Here is a 19505-nt window from a genome sequence, read left to right as displayed (position 1 = left end):
ACATAGCAACATCAAACATTTCCATGTAATGAAAACATGGTAACAAAAGAAAGGGGAAAAGGACTTTAAAAAATTATGGCTAACAATTTTATGAATTTGATGAAAAAATTAATCTAGAGATAAACAAATCTTCACAAACTCCAAGCAATATAAATCTAAAAAGAATCACATTCAAGTTCATTATTTGGGAGATTGCTTTTTTTTATGAGTTTTGCACCTCTTAAATTTATTCCTAAGTGATTTATTCTTGACTAAATGGGATTAATTTCTTAATTTTGCTTTTAAAGTTTTCATTATAAGTATGTTAAATACAAAATTTTGGTACATTTTTCTTTTATCCACAACTTTACTAAATTGAAATATTTCTTCTAATAGTTTCTAATAGTTTTTAGTGAATTTTTTACAATTTGTATTAATATATATACACACAGGGTATCTATGAAAAGAGATAATTTAAGTTGCTCCATTTTAATGTGGAGGTCTTTTATTTATTTTTGATGATCAACCTGACATTTTATTTTTCATATTCTATCTAACATTTTTTTCATTTCTCCCTTGCTGCTTTTATGGTCTCTTTGGAAATATTTTTTAATTGCAACATTTTCTTTAATGATTTTTACTGTATTTTTTCAATTAAATTTTTACTAGTTTCTCTAAACTTTATGGTATGCATCTGAATTTATAGGACTTGACTTCATATTTTTATTAAATTGATTCAAGTGCGTATAAAAATGTTGCTTCAGTATATCTCTCTTCTCCCTTTTCTATTTTAGTGCTATTACCACCCATAATGCATTCATTTACATTAGAAACACTAAGATGAACTATTATAATTATTAATTTACATAATTTTATGTATTTTTAAAGATGTGAGAACAACAGATCTGTACACAATTATCGAGGTTGTTATATCTCTCTTTTTTGGTATTGTGGATTAAACTAAGGGCCCTTTAACCACTGAGTCATATCCCCAGATCTTTCTTGTGTTTTTATGTAAAGACAGGGTCTCATTGAGTTGCTTAGGGCCTTGCTAATTTGCTGAGGCTGGCTTTGAACTCAATAATTCTCTTGCCTCAGCCTCCTGAGCCTCCAGGATTACAGGTGTGTGCCACTGTGCCCGCTTAATCGTCATTGCTACCTCACCTCATTTGCTTCTGTGCATTTAAATTACTACCTTGTGTACTTTTTTACTCCATTGAACCTTTGCTCCTACCCACATCATTGTTTAATTTTAAGATAAAAAAAATCACTACATAATGAAAAATTGAACTCAATTACCTGTAGGATTTTTGAAATAGTATGATTTTGTTTAAAACACATAACATGATTTTTCTTCTATTCACTTGGGCTAGATCACTGAAAGAAAGTCTGGTGGCATGCAATACTTAATAATCTCATTTTTATTTATACTTGATTGTTATACATGAATCATGATACTAAATTCTGTACCTTTCACTTTTATAGTACTAATATTAAAGATTATTGCAAAAGATTGGTAAAGATATGAGTCATGCCATAAGAGAAAGTGTTCTAGGGACTAATATGGAACTAATACAGAAAAGATAATGGGTTCAATAATTCAAAAAAATGGCAGTGAAGATTTAGACCTACTTTTATGTACAAAGGGGGTAGAAGTAGGAGTAATAGATAACTACAGGCTTAAGTTTCAGTTCAGGAAAGGTATTTTTAACTTATAAAGATAAATATGAGATGTAGTAATTGGTTTCTATTTCTAGTGGTATTTAAGCACATACTAATTAAACAAATGAATTAAAATGCATAGAGTAATTACACCGTTAAAGCAATAGCCAAACAATTCAGCTTTGGAAAAAGCTAAAAAAAGAACAGGTAGAAGAATCCAGGTAGCTGTCCTTTCAGGGATTCTTTTACACTAGGCACAAAGATCAAGATAAAAAGTTTCAGTGAGACAAGAGGAATAACTTGTGGCGATCTGTTACACAGTGTGGTGCCTATGATGAGTCATGATGAATGATGTATTTCAAAATGGCTAACAGTAGATTTCTCATTACCAAGAATGAAAAGAAAGAAACCTTATGAAAGTGTTAAATAGCCTGATTAAATTATTTCACAATGTATAGGCATATCACAACATCAAATTGTGCCCCATATATAAAATGATTATTTGTCAATTAGGATAAAGTTAAATTTTAAAAGATCAAATGTCTTTAAGAACAAGTTTTTTTTTTTTGCAATTGATTTACATGATTAATATCTTGGTCATTTTAATTAACATTCCCTGAGATTCCAGACCCTCAGGGAAAGAGATTTTCTCTAGGGAGTGAATTGTCTTCAAGGAGGAAACACTCCTTTCTTCTTCTAATATTTTAGTGTCAGGTGTTTGTACAGTTCAGACATCAGGAACTATACAGACTACACAGTTCTTGGGTGTTCTGAGCCATATCTAAGTTCTAAAAGGGGGAAAAAAGTTAATGGCCCTTATCATCTATATGAGGCCTTGAAATCTCTTTCTATCTGACCTGGATGGAGAGGGAACATCTTTGAGGGAACAAACAAACAAACAAAAACCCTGAAGTAGCTACATTGCATTCAGATAAAGCAGGTGGTATTACAGTTTGGATAAGTATGCCTCCCAAGACCCCTGTGTTGAAGTTTTCCCAAAACTCATGTGTTACAGTTTTGATCCCCAAAGCAGTAATATTCAGAGGTGGGGATTTGAAAATAGATTATCAAATCCTTTGTCTTCTGACATTGTCAGTGGATTAATCCATTTGATGGATTAGTAATTTAAAGGGACTACTGGAAGTTGATGGAAACTGTTGGAGGTGAGAACTAAATGTGAAAGACCCACCGATTCCCTGTCCAAGAAAAACGCACGAGGCACTGGCTGCAAACGCAAGAGGTTTATTCAGACACAGACGCCTGTGGGTGCTCAGTAAAACCTCAGCCGGAGCTTTGGTGAACTGGCACACCGGGCTTTGGGGTACAGGTCTTTTATAGGATAATGGGGCAGGTTTCGCGCGCGCGGGAAGTGACAGGTTTCTTATTGGTTATTTTGAACCCAACATATAGATTACCTAAAGGGCAAAGTTGTTTTTCACTTTATGTTCCTGGATAAACCTCATGACAGTTACATATTAACACTCTGGTTTTTCTGCTCCTGCTTATCATTATCAGTTCCTGTTTGTTCAGGCATGCCTTGGGATCTGCTTTTCTGTTCTTCCTCAACCATCCTGTCCTTTTACAATAGACTACCCTTAACTGATTAACAGATAGACATCTCTGGTGTCTGCTTGGGTTTGCAACACGCCCTGATGGTTTCACAATGGGGCCTGGGGTTTCTGGGCTGGGGTCTTTCAAATGGAAGAAGTAGACCACCTGGGGACATGCCCTAGAAGGATATTTTTTATATTTGCCACTTCCACTTTTTTTTTTCTCTCTGTTTCTGCTTTCCTGACAGCCATAAGCAGAGCAGCTGCCCTCTGCCATGGCCTTCCATTATGATGTTCTGCCTGACCTCAGGCTCAGTGCAGTGGAGACAGCTGAGAATGGACTGAGATTTCTGAAACCATGAGCTACAATAAACTTGTTCTTTTTTCCATTGTTCATGTCAGGTATTTTGATCATAGTGATAGAAGTCTTCATATCAAGACACAAAGAGGGGAATTACATAATTGATAAATGGAATCAGTTCACTAAGAAGACAGAAAATCTTTAACATGTATGAGATTAACAACTGAAAGTCAGAGTTATTTGTTGTTATGGCTACTTAATCTTATCCTTTGGTTAAAATCTGAGAACTTAATATATGCTAATTATGTCTCCTTAAAATTGATATTGCTCTTTCCTCTCTACCCACCCAAAATAAAAGAAAGAAAATAGAATTAGATAAAGGAATTGGTGTTCCAGCGTACTATTACTTGAATCCTGGGGAACTACTGATTCAGGTGATAGCCAGCTCTTCTTGAGCACATGCTAACCTCACACTGTTTCAGGCAAAGTTGAAGAAGAGTTGATCCCATGTGGGCATCATGACTCTTGCTAAAACTAAAAACATGAAGAACCTTCAGTTGAACACACCCACAAAATCCAATACTTTATATTCTCATTTGCTTTAACTTGAACTCACAAAGGACAGATAATTGATTATTTTTGGATCTTTAATTCTTTCAGACATAAAAATATTTTTGGATATATTACAAGTGTATTAGACATTTGTACGTTATCACATTACTGGTTTGATCGTACTATGAGAACTGCATGCACATTTGTAAAATTTGTATTTTGCCTGTTTATATGATTAGTACAGCTTTTGTGATGTTATTTAAGATGAGTGCTAATTTTTGAGGGGGAATTGAATAGGAAATTGTGATAAACAGAATAATGAATTCCTAAAGATGTCCCTGTCCTAATCTTTGGAACCTAAGAATGTGTCACTTGACATAGCAAAGAGGTTTTTATTTATAGATGGATTTTAGTAGGGACATTGAGATCTGAAGATTGTATTGGATTCTCTGGGTGGACTTAGTGTCATTACAGAGATCTTTGTAAAAAAAAAAGGTGAGGGAGAAGCTGATGTAAAGTTGACAATAGAAACAGAGTCAGAATAGACAAGATAGAGGAGGTCAGAGTGATGTGAAGAAGGGATGTGGGCATTTTCTGGAAGCCCACATAAGAAGGAAATGGATGGTTTTCTAGATTTAAGGTGCTTTTATTTTAGTGCATTAAGACACCTGCTTTCCAAAAGTGTATAATAATCCATAAAATAACACATTTGTTATTTTAAAGCGAGTAAGTGTACAATAATTTCTTAAAAATAGCAATAGAAATTGGCTCAGAAATTAAATTTAAGCCTTAGATACATTATGTCTCTGAACTAGATAATCCCCTGCTCCAACTCATTTGAGACATTCCTTAGAGCACAGTTGATATTAGAAAATGACCAAAGAAACAGGGGTTGATATTGTTACCATGGGAATCACTTAACAAGGTGAGTGCAGGAGAGTGAGGAGAAATTGATGATTTCCTTCGGGCACTGGGAAAGTCAAACACCAAGTTGATTGAGTGCAAAGGTTAAGCCCAATTAGTTACAAGAAGAAACACTTGTAAATTACTAAAGAGAACATTTCTAGTTTCCTAATGATGCTTTCCAGATGGAGGATCTCCACCACTATACAAGTTGTAACAATCCTGACTTTGCACCACTCCCTGATCCTGATTACTGAATTGAGGTACATGTGACACTCAGAACCTACCTACTTTTTCTTTGTCCCTTTTAGGTATAAACCCTGCAGGAAGTGTGGGGTCTGCTTTCCTATAGGGCAGGCTTTGTTGTCACACAGAAAAACTGTCCTTTTCCAACAAAACCTGGAACCGACTGGGAAACTGGAATTTGAGTTTGAGAATCAGGAAATCCATTTGACTCCCACACTGTCAAAATCCTCCAAAAAGATTTCATCAGAAATATAGAAAATATTAAAATTTTTATTTTCCTTACACTTTTGTCTTTTTTTCTTAACTTGAAGAATTTAAGTAGGGAAAAGCAACACTAGCATGTGACCTGCAAAAGAAACCAGTAAGACTTACAGTTTAATGACATTAAAGTACATCATATAATTGACTGATGTACTGAGATGTAGAGCATGTGCTTTGCATGCACCTTGCCCTGGGTTCAATCCAAAGCATCAAGAAGAAAATTAATCATTGAAATCCTGGAGGTATAGGCCAAAGCTGATGTCATTCTAGTTATTTTATCATGACTATACTCTGGGTGAAATTTTTTCCAAATATTTTTAATATATTTTGTTTTTTTTAAATTTGATTTACTTGATTAATTGAATTCTGTAGCATCTTTTCAAATATCATGCTCACTTAGCATTTTATTATATCCCCAATATGGTCAAACAAAACAAAACAAAAAACCCTATGCATGAAAACACCAGCCCATCTGTTTTATTAGCTCAATTAGATTACAAGAAATAAAGGATTTGAGAGAAAAGTTGTATGACCATATAACACATTCTAGGAAGTGAGAAGCAGAATTAATTATGAAGGAAACAAACAAATCAGAAAAACTCATAATACTTTTTCATCATATTTTATTACTTCCTGGCTGTTTGTGAGTGTATGTATTTTAACACTGAGATGTGGATACCATCTTACAGTTACTTTTGGCCAGGGAGCACTTGTGATATATTTGCATTGTTTGTATGTGAACAGGTTTGGCCATAGCTATTCACTCTTCTTCCTTTTAACAGAATTATGTGTTTGTTGTTATAATGCATGCTAAGATTAATTGCTATTTAAAATGTACTTAAAGGATTACAATATAATTTGACATTACATTAAAAGTTACTGTGTATGCAAGAGAGCATGGGAAAAGACCAATGGGAGGTAAATTTGATATTCATTAAGCAGATATTCATCATTAGAGGACTGTAATTTCTTATTTTCTTGCAAGCAACTACTAAGTATTTATAGGCCCTCAGAAAGAAATATGCCCTTAAGAAAGTGTTTAATTTTTTGCTTAGATTGATAGTAGAGCATATTTCTCGCCACAATGCATCATCTGGAGACATTGCCCAAACCCAGAATAGATTAGAAGTTAGTGTGACTGAGACATACATCAAGTATGACTATTGTTGAGACACTGAATGGTCATTGATAGCATCTTTTCCTTAATATGACATACTGGGTACATATTACAAGTAATGGCTTAGGACAGATGAAATACATTGCAATAAAACCTATCACAGCATTGCATAATTTAAAATTTACCCATTCTCTGATGGTTTCTTGTATATTATTTGTGAATGTATTATTTTTTATCCTTTTCAGAGATACTCTTCTTGTCAAGAGCTTTGGTCTTTGGCTTATTTTAAAATTACTTAGTTACATGTATTCCTCATGTGGGAAAAATAATGACAACAACAACAACAAAAATTAAAACAAAAACAAAACCTCCTAAGAACAATCAGTTAAATTTTGTAATATTAAATTGTTATGGTTTGGATTTAGAATGTCTCCCCAAAACTCAAGTGTTGAAGACACAGTCCCCAGTGCAGCTATGCTCAGAAGTGGGACTTTTGGGTAATGATTGGATGGTGAAGGCTCTGACATCATCAATGGATTAATTCATGGAGGAATTCATGGCTAAATGGATTACTAAAAGGTAGAAAAAACTGTAAGAGGTGAAACCTAGTAAAAGGGAATGAGTTCTAGACGATGTTCCCTTGGAACTATATCTGGTCCCCTATCCTTCCTCCTTTTCTGTTTCCTGGCCACCATGAGATGAGCAGCCTTGCTCCATCACATCTTCCCCTGCCATGACATTCTGCTTCACTATAGGCCAGAAGTCAATAGAGACCAGTCAACGAAGATCTGAAACCTTGAGCTAAAATAAATCTTTCCACCTTGAAATTGTTTTTCTCATGTATTTGTCACAGCGACAAAAAAAGCTTACTAAAAAATAAATGCAATGTTGAAACACTGTATAACTGATTTGTACTTTCTTCATTCAAAAATATCCCTGGATAATTTCTTACTTGAATTGGTTTCATACATATAATTGTCATAAAATAGGGTCATAGTTACTACTACTCCAAGGAGTCAAATGTGCCATTTATTGTGCAAACTCAGTGTCTAATCCATCTCTGTTGTACGGCCCATTCAATCATATGCTCCTTTAGGAGTCTGGGAATTTTATTCCAGTATTTCTTAAGCTGAGGTGACAGGAAGGAAATCGAACTTGGCATTGAAAGATAATCAAAAGATACCCCATCTGCTAGTCACACTGGTATGGGATTGGGATTATCTAAAGCTGTATTCCTTCTACTTCTACAATAAAGATAAAAGAGAAGACCTTTTTTTTTCTCTTCTTCCTTCTCCTTTTCCTTTTATTAATATATGGAGAATACAAACTAATCATTTATGTCAACTTAAGAGTTAATTTGTTTCAATTATGTCATCTTCCTTCAGCCTTCCATTTGAGTCAACCTGTAAAGCACAATCTTAGTTGAGATTTGAAATTTTAATGCCTTAGAATATACTAAGAAGCAGGAAGGTTACCTTAGGTGGACTTTTCCCTTATAAAACATAAAGAAGAATATGTGGCAGTCAGCTCAGGCTTTGATTAATTACAGTTCGGATTCAATAGGGAATAAAGACTTTGCTCAAAGGGATTGTCCTATAAAGGTTATTTTCTTCCTCATATTACTAAAGAATTGTGATTTTATTTTTTCAACCTTGTAGTTAAGATATAATTTGATCTCTTTGGAAACCCCTGAGATCCTCTTGGAAAACTAAATTTCCTTAGAAAGTGAAGGTGAAACAAAATAACTAATCAATGGATTATATATGTCTTTGCCAAATGAATTTTCAAGGGTAAAACTTTCTTTTAATTTTTATTTTTATCAAATATTTTCATAAAAATCCTACATGCAGTTGTATAAAGCTGAGTGCGTAATTACTCATTTGGACTTAATTTAGTCAAAGAATTTATGGATTTGTTTATAGAAAATATATTGTAAAGAAGTATATACTGTGTATATCATGGTGAACTTAGCATATAACATTATAATAAAAGAAAATTCTTCTCTAGTAGTTAACTGAGAATCTGCCTGAAGATCACCATAACCTGGCAATGACCAAGGCCAACCCCAGAAAAACCCAGATAGCAATAGGAGAGGCAGTTCTCATACAAAAAGAAATACCTTTCCCTGAATTTTAGCTTTGTCAATCCAACATTTTGTGCAATTTCAAAGCTCAGAGTAGTAAGGCACTTTCTTCATGGCCATCAGCTCCTCACCACTTCCAGAACATTTTAACCTACAACTCATCTCAGAGCCTGCTTCCCTCCTCCTATCATGGTACTTAGGCCTCCAATGCTTGTTAGTTTTCCTGCATCAACTGCCAGTCTTTAAAATGTGTTAAATCAAAGAGTACGTCCTTTGACATTCTAAGTACCCCACTCTCTCACTTTTAGATATCCTACTTTTTAAAATTTCCAATAAACTTTCATGATATTATTTGGCCACCTCCTTTCAATAATTTTTCACATTTGTCTCTTACAAATGCTACATTTACACCTTATTCCTTCATACCTGAATATCTGCAGAGTTGTGAAGGGCTGTGCCAGCCTGTATTCCATGGATCAATTTGTGCTGCATGATTGTCACCAGTGTGATATTATTAAAAAGCCTGTTTAATCATGTTGCTTCCTTGCTCATAAAGCTAGTCAGAGTTCTGGTTGCTTAAATAATAATAATCAGATTATTATGTCTATAATTTCAAAGCTTTTATAATATAGTTTCTCCTCCTCTTCCAAATTTGTGTAAAATTTTTCAGAACTTACAATACAACTTGTAACTTATTGCAATTACACTGAATTGATCTTCTGTTTTTTATACATTGAGTTGGATTATAGCATGATTTATAGGTGAGAGGCCTTTCTGTCTTGTAGCAAACTTTTCTCCTTCTTCCAAATCCATTCCAAATCATGGGTAATCCAATATAGTCTTTCATAAATATTTTGGATGAATTGATAGGGTTTTTTTGGTCAAATATTCAATTTTTTTTAAAAAATTTATTCATCATTTTAATTATACATGACAGTCAAATCTATTTTGATATATTTATATGAGCACAGACTACTTCTTATTCTAATTAGGAACCCAATTTTGTGAATATATATGTTGGTTAGAGTCACTGTGGTGTATTCATATATGTACATAGGAAAGATATTTTTTTAAAAAGCAAATTGTTTCACACAAACTTGGCCCCTTAGTTCTAAAATTTTATGTTAGATTTCAGGGAATGTGATTTTTCATCAGGGAATTTGATATCTTTCTTTACATAGTTGAATCAAAAAGTAATTAGAGGAAGTTGAGGGATAGTAGAAACAATATTTCTTTAGAATCCAAAAGTAAAATTTTCTGTTATTTATGAATATGAAATCAGTTGATTAGAATTGACAGAATGATTATTGGTGACAGAGGTCAGTGTCAGGTGGGTACTCAGGCTGAACATCTCTCTTTTCTGCGGAAAGAGATCCCTCATGTCAGCATTAAAGATCAGAGGCAGTAATGGAGATGTCTAACCTACATGTCTTGCATACATGGACAACACCCATGCTGATGTTCAGAGTAAGTTCCTTGTCAGAAAGCTTAAACATGGTGCAACACCAGTGGCAGTAAAAGGACACCCTAAATGACTTCATTTAAATCACAAAAATATTTGTTTTTTCATGATAACGCTAAAAAAATAAAATAACAGAACCTGCTTCAGATCAAATACTTCCAGCCCACCACCCTAAAATTTACTTTGCTGAAATGGAAAGGCACTCCATGCCCTCAAATTCAAGAGCAAAATATTAAATTTTTAAGAGAAACTTGTTTTGAATGTTTCAGAGAAAATATTAATACTCTATAAGATGTATCAACTCATATATACATTTATACATACACATCTATTCATACATTTTAATCCAATTGATACCAATCAAAATTTATATATAGATTCTTCTACATAGTATCATTTTCCCAAAATTGACCAGAAATGTATCTTAAATTGAAATCTGAAAAATGGAAACCATCCGTTTCTTCAATAAGCTCTTCATCTCCACTGCTACTGTCTTGTATGTATATTTTTCATTTTTTTTTTCAGCTTCAGTAATGTCATAAAATTTCCACTGCCTGCTCTCTTGGTCCCTATACTTTTCATCTTTTCAACTTCAGTAATGTCATATAACAAAGTTTCCTTTCTCCCAGTTTTGCTGCTCTCCAATCTTTATTTTACACTGATACAGGAGAATTTTTCTAAAGGGCAAACCTTGTTATTTTACTTTCCACTAAATAGCTTTCATTTGACTAGGGGAGAAAGTCAAACCCCCTACATTGGTGTACAAGGCATTTCAAGAACTGGCTTTTGCATTCCTTTCACCCTTTATTCCTCACCCTGTTCAGAACTGCATTTCATGTGGTAACTATTTAAAGCTCTCCTAAGTTACCACACCAGTCCTCACTGTTGCCTCCTTCTATGGAATGTGCAAGCTCCCGTCTCTTTCCTTTTCTGACCTATGAGTCTGGAAAGAATCTACTAATCTTTCTCATTTCAGTACATGCACCACAATTCAGACAGATATATGATTTTTTTTGGGGGGGGGGTTATTTTTACTTGCAAAGGAAAATGAGCTACAGTTTTCTCTATAGATCTGATCTATACTGTTTACCACACACTTTATAATATGTTCTCTATCCCCCATTGTTCTTTGAGGACAATAGCTTTATCTTATTTTTATCTTATCTTCATGATGTACAATCCATGATATAGCACAATGATGATCAATAAAAATTACTGGTGAATAAATATATTAATTCATTTTAGAAAGTTCACACATGGAGATGGCAATTATGATTCCTGTGGAACACTTGTGGATGTCTTGATGATTAGTGTATGTTTATCAAATATCAACAAAATTTTAAAAATGCACATACATTATGAATAAAATCAACACAGGCATCAAACATCCATGTAGCATGTATAATATTAGTCACAGTCATATGCACTTAAGGTATATTGACTCATCGAGATCTCTGAACATAATCAGCTCCTTGGGTTTAAAATCTATGTTCTTCACCTAAAACCTAGTATTTAGCATAGTGCTTGACTGTAGTATATGTTGGCCATACAAGTAAACCCTATTAGCATGTTTGGAGCAAAAAAAATTATACTACTCAAGTTTTTAATATTGCTAAAAGTTACATGTTGTCCAATTAAAGTTTAATGCCTACATTCTTAATCTAGTTTAGCCAAATTTGAAGTATTTTAAAATATTTTAGAGAAAGAGATGGTTTTTAGTTCATATTTAAAAATCTGAATATATTATCTCTTATTATAAAGATAAGCCTAATTCAAAAGACATGTCCTGCATTGAACATCCTGTCTTTCACAAATGGGGATTCATTAACTTTTCTTTGTTCTAACATTCTATGAAGTCATTGATTATTTTTTTTCAATGTTTTGCTGTATTCTTAATTATTTGCATAGAGATTTACTTATTAGATTTTGGTTCCTTGTGGGCTAGAGTCTAGCTGCAAGAATATGTTTCATCCACCTTCTCATCTCTACATAGTAGGCAGTTTTGTGGGTAAAGAAGAGAGACCTTCAAGAGAGGAGAATGGATACAGTCCCAGTTCTGCCAAAAATAGTCTAGTAACCTCCAATAACTTGCTCCTGCCACCACGCCCAGTATATACTTTATTCTTATGTGAAGAAAGGGTTGGGCTTCAATCATTTCATGGTCTTGCTCTTATTTCTAATATTCTACAACTCAATAAGATAACTTTATATTAAACAGTATTGTATCTATGAATGGATCCTGGGTATTTGAACAGGAAGTTAGAATGCATTTATATTTTCATATAAAATTAATTAAATATTATCCTATAATTCATTTATCCATTTTTTATTAACAACAGATTCCTAAAGCTTGAGTCATTGAGGACAAGTTTGTAACCCAGCCTCCCATGCAATTTCTGATTCTGGCATAGTAAGTAAGTTTTAGTCAGTGGGATATTAATATAATATTAACAAAAGCAATGCTATTTCCCAGATTGTCCCACTAAATCTATGCTCTTCATTTTCTTTTTACACTTTCTTCCTGGATAAGATACAGACTTACTAACATAAGAACAGTGCCCAATACCCAAGATGAGTTCATTAGCAAAATTGGGAGACCTGGGTTCCCTACCCTAATTAACCACTACATCACACTTGGATGTCTTATGTTACCTGCTGCTCTACACATACACATAAAATTTTATCATGCATATTCCTTGGATTTTTATTGTAACAGCTAAACCAATATTATAACCAGTATTTGAAAATCAGTTTCAATAGAATTATTATTGGATAGGGTATAAATAAAGTATCTTAAACTGGATGTTTTGCATTTATTATACAAAATCTATACTCCACAATTGTCCAATGTATTGTGTAGGAGGTTCACCAGTGGAGTGTCTTGCTCTTTGAATTCTGAGTGAATTCGTCAAATAAAAAGTACTGGTAAGGAATTGAAGGCACACAGCAGTTTGAGACTGGAATGTTCATTATTTTGTCTGCTTCTCTACCAGTTTTTCCTAGGATTGCCTGCTTCTGTCGGAGCACAGCTCCTGCTGGGCACAGAGTCACTCAGTTGTAATCTCGGAGGCTTGGGTGGCTGAGGCAGGAAAATTACAATTTTGAGGACAGTTTTAGAAATTTAGAAAGATTTTGTCTTAAAATAAAGAATAAAAGGGACTGGGGATGTAGCTCTGTGGTAGAGCTCTCTTGGGGTCCATCCCCAGCTCTGCAGGGAAACAAAACAAAACAAACAAACAAAAAATCAAAACCAAAAAACTCCTGCAGGCAGCCTCTTCCTTTGGGGGGAGTTTTGCCATTTCTTAGTTTTCCTCAACTCTCTCTAAATTTTTTTGAATGTTCTTCTTATTAAACTCCCCTTAATTTTGTCATTTGCATGTGCATTGAATGTTTTCTGGTAGGACTTTGACTAAATAAGTTATACAGAAGTGGAAGTGGGAAACAAATTCTTTTGGATTGGTTATTCAAACATTTGATATGTATATGTACAACAGTCTAGCTAGTGGAAATATGTCCCTGGCAATCCAGTTGTATGCCTGCCATTATACTTATTCAAATAACCCATAAATCAGGGAATAATGGACAGTAGAGGACAAGGTAATGAATGACCAAATGATAGGGGTATGCAGTGGCTATGGAAATTACAGTGATTATAATGACTATAAGGTCAGCTATTGCTTTAATGTCCCTCAAAATCATACACAAAGTAAATGCAAATTAGAGACCAATTCAGAACACTCATGGATGATCAGAGAGTCTTTCTGGCATCTTGTATTGAAGCTCTCCTAAAAAGAAAGGTAGGGGTAAGGAGGCAGTTCAGATCCTAATTGTAAGGGTTCCAGAGTATGCAGCTCTACATACTAAATCCTTTCAGCTCTCTTATGTTAATGTGCTGATGGGAAGAGTGGCACCTTAAGTTGTAGTTGGATGTTTTTAGGCAGATATCAATGAGCCTTGGAAATCTGAACTGCAAATTCTCCTAAAGTTACTTGTTGCTACAGTTAGCCTCTCTTGCATTCTCCATGATGCAATTCCACTGAGTTACTTCTTGGCTGTAGAAATGGAGAACATGCACTTTGATTGAAGGTGATGTTGTGTGGAAGTTCCCAAATAGTGTTTCTGGCAGAAGTGCTATAGACAGTAAGGCATAATTGCAATCCAGATAAGTATCTATCCCTGGTTCACTCTGCCTGATAAACAACTATATCCAGTTTAGATGAAAGCATATGGTAAGATGAAGATGAAGTGAGTGTTGAAAAATGGAAATTAAAGAAAGTATACTTTGAGAGTAAGGTTTTATATTGTTTCTTTTCATTCCATGGTAATAAAAGGAATGGTAGTGACTAAAGTTTTACTTGGGAGAAAATTTGTAGCACTATCAGTCCATGATTCCTATTTTGAATAGGAAATTTTTTTCCTTAAGATAAAGAAGAAGAGTAAATATTGAGAATGACCATGATGAATACTTTTATTTGCTTCTCTTCACCCTTTCCCACCCTTCTGTATTCTCATGAGTTTGGCCAAGTTGGCTACATCCATGAACTCCTTGGCACTAGAGTTGGATTAGATCAACAAAAAGTACCCACAGAAGGTTTGACAGAAGGAAGAGATTGAGCTTCAGGTACATATTCCTCAGATTCTTAATGGGTCTACTAGAGGTCCTGATTTCTGTTATAACCATAGTTATATTTCCCAGGTCATTGTAACTGTTCCAAAATCTTAACTGTTCCAAAACACAGAGTTCTAACAGCTCATACCTCTCAGTAACCCTGAGGTGCTTCATCCAACCATGCTGGTCTTCCTTAATTACTCATATTTTGCAACTAATATTTCATTTAAATGTCCTCAGGTGTACTTCAAACACATTCTGTTTGACTGTACACTCCATTTCCTGTGAAGAACCTTAATGACACAAACACAGGGCAGGCAATATATTGCATGTCAGATATTATATTTATTTGCTCTCTTACACTCAAAATATTAAAAATGTCAAGAAAATAGATGTTATTATCTTAGAAAATGCCACCAATACCATATTTCCCTGTGGCAATTCAGTCCTAGTTTCAATGAGAGGTTAATATGAAAATATAAATGGATCTCCTTGCTTTTTGTCTCTTTGTGTACGCTTTAGAAAAATGACCTTTAGAAGAAGCATGTAGAAAACTAGCTTTAAACATTTTTGACAAGTTTAGTGCACTCAGAGACAGTAGTGTAAAGAACAAGTTTGTTAAATAATTTCTAATAGTCACTTATAATTACAGTGGACTTTATATTTTTTTAGTTCTAATCACTTGGTATGTTTTTATCATACTTGTGAAGAAATTTAAACACGTTTCTCAAATAATGAAATTGTATGTAGATGAGAAATTTATGATGTGGTAAACTAAAAATATATATTCTAAGTTTAATTACAAATTTGGATTATCCTGTTTAGTTTTTATCCACAAACAGACTAGAAGACAAAGAAACATAACCAGTAAGTACATCCAAGTAATAGTTGGCAAATAATATAATAATGCATTTCATAGTAATTTGTGTCAAAATTTACCATTTTATGACAACTATGTACATGTAGATTTTTGTGAAACTTTTTGTTTCTTCATTGTTTTGCTTTGTTCTTACATCTCTATTAATGTTATGAGCAATTTTAAGTTGGTGTAGATATAGACATATTTACATAAATAACACTTTGCACAAAATGGTTTCAAGTGTTGAAGAATTTGCCCATAATCAAAATAATTTTTACTTTACGTGTATGAATTAAGCCTAAGTTTTAAATGTATATGTTTATGTGCACTTGAACATGTTAATTGGTAAGCATGTGTGAGTTGTTTTCTAAGGAATAATTACATTTATAAAAATTAAATATGTTGATAAATAATCATTAAACTGTTCTCAGAATCTTTTGGTATTGTGTATTAAGGTACATTCAAGGATGTACTGGCATCTGCAAGTAGAAGTTATGTGAGGATTTACTTCTATGAAATACAGGATAATGCTATAAGAATCTTCTAATGTAGGTAGGCAAAGAGAGATAGTAAAGCTCAATTAATTTGTCAAAGTAGGAAACCTAATCAACATATACTTTCAGAGAAAGAAATGCTATTATAAATTCTTCTTATGCAATTTAGATTTTATGTAAAACTTTCTGTCCACTTGTTCTGTCCCCCACACCTTCTACCACTGGCTCTTGCCACCTCCCGGCATCCCATCTCTTCTTTGGATATCTAAAATTGTTATATCAGAAAGGAGGAAGACAGGCTACTTTATGGTAGTCTTTATTTTCCCTGTCATTCTGAGATCTCTTTCTGTTGAACTAATTCAGTATCTGAATCATTTTGTGAGCTGTTTTTACTGCTAATGTTGCCATATTTAGCAGATAAATATATAAAATTTACAGTTAAATTAGAATTTCAGATAAAAAAAATTTTAGCATAAATATTTCCCAAGCAATATATTGGACATAGCTATACAAAATAACAATCCAATTTATTTGTTGCTTATTTAACTGTTTAATAGTCACATTTCACAAGGTGTTTTGTATTTTATATGCCATCTTATTTATTGCATATAAAATTACTTTTTTATGTAATTAAATCTTTTTTATGAGTTCTGTCACCCTCTCTATTCCATACTTCATCAAAATTGTTTTTTATAAAAGCTTTTATGAAGTTTTGGAAGAGACAAAGGAGAAACACAAGCAGTAAGAGATGTTTTAAAATATAATTAAATTTCCCCATTAAATAAAAGTTGAATTCGCTGTTTTTTGTCCCCAACATACATATTTTTTATTGATAATATTTTAGTCAGCTTTTACAGTGCTGTGAGTAAAAGACTGGACTAGAACAATTTTAGAGGAGAAAAAGTTTATTTGAGGGCTCACAGTTTCAGAGATCTCAATCCACAGACATCTGGCTTCATTCCTCTGCGATCAAGGTGAGGCAGAACAATATGGCGGAAGAGTGTGGTGGAGTGAAGTGGCTAACATGATAATCAGTAATCAGAGAGACTGAAAGAGTGAGAGAGAAAGAGATCCACTCACCAGACACAAATATATACTCCAGAGATACCCTCCAGGGACCCACCTCCTTCGGCCATATCCTACTTTCATTCAGTCTCAGGGGATTAATTCACTGATTGGGTTAAAACTCACATAACTCAATCATTTCTTCTCTAAAGCTTCTTAGACTGTCTCATACATGAGCTTTTGGGATGTGTTATGTGTTATGGTGTAGAGATGCCTAATCTCTACACCTTAACACATAATGAATTTTGATTATAAGGACAGAGAGGGGCTTATTCAGTATAACTTTGAATAAACAAAAAATGTCTCTTTTTTTCCTCATATATAACACAAAAGATTATTGAAGGCAGATTATCATCTATCAATCACAATCTCTCTCTCATACACACACACACACACACACACACACACACACACACACACATCTTGACTAAGACTTCAGAATTTCATTAAGACAAGATTTTTCAGATATATTACATATGTTGATTTTGAAGAATAATATTTTTTTGCTATCTTGCTCTTTAGAATTAAGAAGACTGTATAAGATAAGGAAATAAGGAGTCATTTGTTAATATAACATTTTATAACTTTGAAAAGTTAACATTTCTTCAAGGCTGATTTGTTTTTCCCCAATATCCCCTTCTTTGGGAATTTCTAACTCTGTGGACTAGTGCAATTTTCTTAGACATTATAATGGGGACACTGTTTCCACATTTCATTAATTTAATAAATTTTTGATAACTTTTAACTTTTCTGAGCCCTAAGTTTTCTGATTTTCAGAACCCGATGTTTTCTTTGGATATTTACTCAAGTCAAGGTTTTGGCACTAAGACCACCTCTTACCATTTTACATAAAATTGCAGGGCAAGTACAAATTTATTTTTCTGCAGAGTACTGATCCTCATTTCTCACATCATGTGACCATTCATATATTTGCTTGTTTATTTTTGCTGCCTGTCTCCCTACAATGAGGGTTGTTATCACAATGATGAGGATTCTCCTTTTGATATAATCCCAGTACTTCAAACTAACACAGAAGGAAATTTAATACACATTTGCTGAATGAAAGGTGTTCTTTACCTATTTCTATATAGGTACCAGGGTTAATAGAAATTACAGAAGCTTTAGAGGTTTATTGAATATAAAGAATTCCATGGAATGTCGAAAATGAATGATTAATTTCATTGTTATTAACACAGTACTGGCTAGCTAACATAGAGCAATAAATCAATGAATTTTAATACTCTTTCCTTTTCCTTCTCAATTCCTTTGATTTATATCCAATGTTGATTTCCTAGCTTTTTTCATCTTGAACAGAATCATGGAGAGGCAAGTAAAAAGAAAGAAAAATGAAAAGATTAAGTAAAGAAGTCAGCATTAATAATATGTGTTACTTGAATTATATATATATATAATTACATCAAATGCTTGGCAATGATTAGACAAAAATCAGAAGCATAATAGAAATAACACATGTCATGTCATGTTATTTTAAAATGTTAACATTTGCAGTAAAGTGAAAAAATACTCATTCAAATTGAATCCTATTGTCAAGGATTTATTTTGTAATTTTTTGATTGATCAATAAGAGGTAAAGTGAGTACTAAAAATCTCATAGAGATAAAAAAAGTAATTAAAAGTAACTTGATCATTTCAAACACAGACAAGTGAGGGGAAAATAGTAGAAAAAAATCATTCTTGTTTGTTTTAATAGGATCTAAATATAAGTTGCTTTAGAAAAGACACACCTGTAATGAAAAAACAAACAAATAAACATCAACAAAAGCAAAACCCAGAAGACTTTATTATAAAAATGTGTGGAAAATATATAAGTGAAAAACTAAACAACAGCAAGAAATGACTTTAGAGAAGAAGAATTATTAGAGCTAAAAAAGGTTTTATAACATGCTAGTAAGGTCAATATTTTAAGGAGGATCATCAATTTTAAATTTTTATGTATATAATAACAGGTTCATACCATGTACAGTAAAATTTTGTAGATATTAAAAATAAATAAACACTAACACAAAAATGTTGGGAAACTTTATTTATTTATTTATTGGTACCCATGATTGAGCCCAACGGTGCTTAACCACTGAGGTACGTCTCCATCCATTATATTTATTTTTATTTTTTATTTTTAATTATACATGACAATAGGGTGTATTTTGACATATTTATACAAACATGGAATACATCTTATTTTAATTAGAATCCCAGTCTTGTGGTTGTGCATGTTGTGGATATTCACTGTGGTGTAATTTTATGTGTAAATAAGAAAGTTAAGTCAGATTTGTTCCACTGTCTTTCTTGTGTTGTGAAACTTTTAATACATCTATCTTAGTAATAGAAAAGGCTGGCAGAA

The sequence above is a fragment of the Callospermophilus lateralis genome, chromosome 11, assembly GCF_048772815.1.
Source record: "Callospermophilus lateralis isolate mCalLat2 chromosome 11, mCalLat2.hap1, whole genome shotgun sequence".
Taxonomy (NCBI): domain Eukaryota; kingdom Metazoa; phylum Chordata; class Mammalia; order Rodentia; family Sciuridae; genus Callospermophilus; species Callospermophilus lateralis.
This window is presented reverse-complemented; position numbering follows the sequence as displayed.